Below are 6035 nucleotides of genomic sequence, written 5' to 3'. Positions count from 1 at the left end.
GCGAAATTTTCTTGAGTCCACAGAAGCACTTGATTCTTCAAAATGTCCATCTAGACTTCAGTGTTTGCATTCATGCCTGCTATTTTGCAAACAGGAGACATCTTCATTCTATTCAACGTGACCGCTCCAAATACCATGACTTCAGAGGGAAGCTTGGTGGTAAACGCAAATTTCACACATTCTCTGGAACATCCTCAATCTTCAGGAGTGAAAGTGAATATCTCGTGAAGTATCGATTAAACGATTTCAGATATGAGCAATTCCAAATGAAATCGTCCTGAAAATGTAGATCTCAAAAGCATGTGTTTTTGATTCGAATGAAAAAATACAAAAAAAAAATTAATTGCAATATCTAAAATATGTATTTTTTTATTTTTTTTTATTTTTTCAAATAAAATAGAAACCATGTACAAAACTTAAAAAACCGGTCCAAGATGGTAAATCGATTTCTTAAGAATTTTCGAAACTTCGAATTTGAAAAAAAATACACAAAAAAACTTTAATTGCAATATCTAAAATATGTATTACCTAATTGTTTTAAATTTTTTTCAAATAAAATAGAAATCATGTACAAAATTTTAAAAAATTGGTACCATCTTGGACCAATTTTTTAAAATTTTGTACATGATTTCTATTTTATTTGAAAAAAATTGATTTTTTTATGAATTTTAGAAATTTCGAATTTTTGTAAGGTAAACAATCATTTTAGCCACAAATTATGAATCCTGATATGATTTAAAATAAAAAAAAAACTCTAGATCAATCTCCTTCTAAATTCAGCCATTCTCGAGATATTTAAAAAAATATTTCTAATTTATTGTGAGAGTTTCACTCGTGCAGTCGTCGAATACAGACGTTTGTTTCCGGTAGAAGTGCTCGTTTAAGAAAAGTGCCATCTCATAAGGAACCGGAAAAAGATTCTCCTTTTAATAAGAAACAAACAGCACAACACGCATAATTTGGAGAAAAAAAATTGTAATCAAGTGAATTAAAGTGTGCTGTAAGCAGAATTCCAATGTTTAAAAAGTGATATGCCATGTATTTTCACGTTTCGAGGTGTATTGAAATTTTTGTGCAGGAGAACGGGTGCTTGTGTTTGGCATCGGATTTTTTGGGAAATATAACGGGATGTGTCTTCTGCACTAGTGAATTCGGTAGAATATGTATAAATATACCTGCATATACTCTAGACAAACTAAAAGATGCGTAGTTTGGTGCTCTTAAAAATTGGGCGAAGCCATTTTTTTAATTTTTTTTTTCGCTTCGGGTGTGTTAGTGAGAGTTCGGTTAGATCGTTTCGGCTCGTTCCTAATCGTCGCGCGTTCGATTTCATATTGTGCTAAATCTCTTCTCAACGCGTGTGTTTGTGATTTACATTTCCCCTAGCTTCGTCTGACCGATTCAGAGTTGCTAATGAATATTTTTCTCGTGCTTTTAAACGAATTTAATTTTGATAAGTCCGAAACTCCTGCATCGTAGTGGTGGTGAGAGAATTACTGTCATGGCTTGCTGGGCGAGCGGATACGTGAGCTAAGTATTATGTTTTCTTCATCTCTCTAACATGTGTCGTTCGATTTGCAGTTTTGTTCGATGGTAGATTCGAAGTGGGGAAAGGTGTTCTCATGTATATGTATGTGTTTTTTTTCTTCAGTTTTTCCTGTTGCAGCTTTGATTTTTATATGGTGCGTCATCTTTCGTTCCGGAGTTGGATTCTGAATTCGGATTTTGCATGCAGAGTGGGAGCTGGGGTGATGGATGTTACTGTTTGATTCGTTCTCCGGTGACAGCATGCGGTCTCGTATTGAGAGTTGAAAGCTGGATTCTTGTTTTTTCTCTTTTTAGACTTGAGATTTGGTGCTTCAATTTTGCATTTTGGTTTATACGGTGACCTTCTCAGGTTTCCCAAAAATAACTTTCCGTCGTCGCGATCGAAGTGTGATATAGAGAGTCTCATTACGAGCGTCGCTGCGTGGTGAGGGCGAGATGATTTGTATGCAAGGTTATATACACTTCATCTCGTTTTCACCGTGAGGTTATGTTCGTGATCAGGCTCAGAGTAGGTGTGATGAATAACGGAACATATCGCCAAACTCCTTCAAGGCCAACGATCGGTTGGCTTTGGAGGAGTTTTCTCGGTTACCTTCTCAGGTTTCCCACAATTGAATCTCCGCCAGCGTGATTGACTTTCGATGAAAAGTACCTGCAATGAATACTAGAATATATTATTATAATATTTTATATAAAATGTATCGATTTTACAGGTTTTCCTTCTCAGGATACCTAAAGATAATCTCTGCCGCGTGTTGTAACACATAAGATTTTCGGATTTTTGTTTTGTCGAGAGGTCAATTTTCACTTTTACATAATCACATCACTTACCGCAGTGAATCCTGATTTTTCTTAACCATTCCCACTAACAACTATCCCTTCCATGATAAACGCTAGGGAACCACGCTATAGAGGCGACCCTTCTGGCCTTCGGGCGGCGAATATCATACTAACGTTCCTTCCCTTCCTTTGGTGACTGTAAGGACGTGGCCGGCGTCGTTATTGACCATTTAAAGCTCGAATCACCGAAAATTGCACAACTAGAATGATTTGCTAGTCCCAAGCGTCATTCTGTGTACTCTTTGTGCAATTTGGTTGGTTCAGGTCAATCACGGAGAGCAACTACGAATTGTACAGTCTACCCAAGCTCAAGCTCAAGCTCAAAATATTTCTAATTTATTGTCTTTTTATCGTAAATTAGCTGACCCGGCAAACTTCGTCCCGATCCATTTTTATTTATATAGATAGAAGGCGATATAGGAGTGCGTTTTATCACATTAGAATCTAATTCCACTTTCGAACGAAGAACAATTTCGTTAGCGCAAAATCAAATGGACTAACAACGCTTGCCAATATGTAAATGTAGAACATATGCGAATTGAATTTTTGGAATTTTTGCCATTTTCCTTCAGAGTTTTCCGAAAATGTTCAACTGTCATGTTTGGTTGGAATAATTGTATTGTTTTTATGGGATCCCCGCTCCATTCCAGAGGAGAGAGGGGTGTCATACCATCATAGAAACATTTCTCATACCCAAAAACCCTCACATCCCAAATTTGGCTCCATTTGCTTGATTAGTTCTCGAGTTATGCAAAAGTTTGTGTTCCATTTGTATGGCAGTCCCCATGCTTTCAGAGAGGGTGTATGTGTGTCGAACCACCTTAGAAACGTTTCTTGCCTCCTAAAACCTCCACATGCCTAATTTGGTTCGGTTTGCTTGATTAGTTCTTGAGTTATGCAGAGATTTATGTTTCGTCGGTATGGTAGAGAATCCATTGCCATTTACGCTTCACAACAACGGAACACGAAGCAAACACGAATTCTTTGTCGCTTTTATCGAAATCTCCTCCTTTGAACCGCCTAAACCAGTATTCACAAGTTGAAATTGATGGAGCACGATCACACAGCATCGCATGCCATTCGATGACTTTCTGCTGCTTTTTTAATTCTTTGTTGGTACAAAAGATATCATGTTCGGAACAAAAACAAAAAATGTTAATTCGTTTGATTGCCAATAACGCCATCTGTTGGAATCCTCTAAAATCTATCTGGACACGAAATGACGTAGCGTGACCGGGTGACACGCGGGGTGGGTTTTTTGGATGCCACCCCTTCAACTAAATCTTGTTATCATGTCTTTGTTTTCGATTTCTAATAAAAAATAAGATTAACCGAATCAATCATTATATTCATTACTAGCTCAGGGCGTCTTCGTAGCGTCTTGGTTACGCGTTTGCTTACTAAGCGATCGATCGTGAGTTCAAACTCAGGGCCCTCAATTGACCATCTTTGTGTTGTTATAGAATAACTACGTCCACGCAACCTTCATCAGCGATGGAGATCTATCCACGGTGGAACAAAGATCGATGCATCAATACAACTGCTCTGAACAGAAAGAATACCCTTAGGCATAAATGGCTACTACTGTGTAATATACCATAATGTTATGGACCAGAAAACCTAGCGCCTAAATGGCTGTTACTACTGTGTAATTTACAATTTTTAGAAACATAAACATATGTACATGTACACGATTAAAACCCGGCTCTGTTACAGCTAAAATGCTTATGAGCCTAATAAATGAATAAATTTCCTACACAGATAATTTCCTTAGTTTTTTTTACTGGGATTGATGTCGGAAGATTGTGGAGGAATATCAATAACTTTTGAGTAAATGTAATGTAACCATGTACGACCTTCATATGTCTTTAGTACTGGGTCATTGTCTTGGCAAAACTTGAATTCTCGATTCCATCTCATTTTGTTCTTACTTTGCTACATACTACACCTTTAGGATGTTCAAGTAAACATTCTGATCTAGTACACCATCGATAAAAACCAAATTGAGCAAACAAAAAGTTTGTAATGTGCCTAGGAAGGGCAGCTTGAATGCCCGAGCACAGAGGGACAAACCGTTTCTCAGCAAAAAAGATCAGTAACTCCAATTTGATTATTCCAGCATGAAACACATGAATGTCTTACTGGTAAGATGTTATTTCCATAGATGGGTCCTAATTTGATATTTTTGATTCCGATAGTTTTCGTTTCGTATGGAGGAAGCTAACGATGCATTAAATGTAAAAAAAATCTAAAAGCAATGTTTAAACATGGTGGTGGTGGAGGAATGATATGAGGGTGCATGTATGAGAAATTTGGTTTTCATCGATGGTGTATTGGGTCAGAATGTTTACTCGATCATCCTGAAGGAAAATATGAAGCAAAGTGTCATCAAAATGGGATAGGATTGAGGATTCGAGTTTTGTCAAGACAATGACCCAGAGCTCAAGACATGAAGTTCGACCATGGTTACATTACAATTACTCAAAAGTTATTGATGTTCCTCCACAATTTTCCGAAACCAATCCCAGTAAAAAAAACTAAGGAAGTTATCTGTGTAGGAAATTTTGAAACCATTAAATTTTCTAAAAATAACGATTTTAAAACCCACCTTATGAAAAAATTGATAAATATACCTTCCGAATACACAAAAAAAAACTCGTAGATAAGGCTAAAGACAGCTAAAGATAGTTGCAATGAACAAGGGATACCATAATAATGATGGAATTAGGAAATTGGCCAACGCCTTCGAAATCGAGTAGAGATTTCAACCAGCGTACGATTATGAGTTTGAGTCAATTTTCATACATTAGCACATACATTCGCCATTTTTAGAGAAATAAAAACCATTATTCTGAAAACAGATAGCAAACCTTTTAACTCTCATATGACACTATAATTTTATCTAAATAGAATGTTTCGAAAGCTTGTTTTAGACTTTCAAAAGAAGGGAAAAGAGATCTGCATGGTGACCGCCGACCCGCCGTCGGAAGCGGCGGCCTTTCGCGAACAAACCTGTGTTCCATCGATTGCCCGGTTAGTTTGAAACATAGGAGACGATCGTTTAGTTAGGTCCGACCGAGCGTTAGCGAGTTTGCCCGGTTAAGTTTTGCTTTGAAATATATCATTTATATTTCAGTACAAAAATTTACCGGGCAAATGTATGCCGTCCGGCGCTCGCTAACTCTCGGTCGGACCTAACTAAAGGATCTTCTACTGTGTTTCAAACAAACCGGGCAATCGATGGAACACAGGTTTGCTTGCGAAAGGTCGCCACTTCCGACGGCAGCAACAATACAAAAGATATCTGAGTGCCAGTGTGTACAATAAAGTTGCTATCCGGTGACGCTAATACGAAAGTACCTACAAATCCTCCAAATACTGCATGGCTCGCTCGTGCGCACATTTCATTTCTTTTCAGGAAATTCTCGTACTATGCACAGTACATTGATAAATTCCATTTTATGTTGCCCACTCGTGTACGCCACAATGTGCAATCCGCCCTAGACAAGCGCGTGTCAGCGCAAAAACCATATCCCGGATTTTCCCACACAACGATCAAAGAGCATATCAAAGCAGAGAACGGAAAAAAAATATTGTCACCGTCGATGCCGGCCGCTCAGCATAAACAGAGATCGCGCGTTGCACAG

Source organism: Toxorhynchites rutilus, chromosome 2 (genome assembly GCF_029784135.1).
Source record: "Toxorhynchites rutilus septentrionalis strain SRP chromosome 2, ASM2978413v1, whole genome shotgun sequence".
Taxonomy (NCBI): domain Eukaryota; kingdom Metazoa; phylum Arthropoda; class Insecta; order Diptera; family Culicidae; genus Toxorhynchites; species Toxorhynchites rutilus.
This window is presented reverse-complemented; position numbering follows the sequence as displayed.